Source organism: Epinephelus moara, chromosome 10, assembly GCF_006386435.1.
Source record: "Epinephelus moara isolate mb chromosome 10, YSFRI_EMoa_1.0, whole genome shotgun sequence".
In the NCBI taxonomy this organism is placed as follows: Eukaryota; Metazoa; Chordata; class Actinopteri; order Perciformes; family Serranidae; genus Epinephelus; species Epinephelus moara.
The window spans coordinates 37,661,108-37,661,328 of NC_065515.1; positions in this window are offsets into that span (position 1 = coordinate 37,661,108).

Below are 221 nucleotides of genomic sequence, written 5' to 3' on the forward strand. Positions count from 1 at the left end.
GTCACCAAACCTGACACCTTCCACCCCTCAGCTGCGCCTAGAAATTCTGTCCATGAAAGTTATGAACAGAACCGGTGACAAAGGGCAGCCCTGGCGGAGTCCAACCCTCACCGGGAACAGGTCCGACTTACTGCCAGCCACACGAACCAGACTCGTGCTCCTTCGGTACAGGGACTGGCTGGCCCTTAGCAAAGGGCCACCAACCCCATACCCCTGGAGCA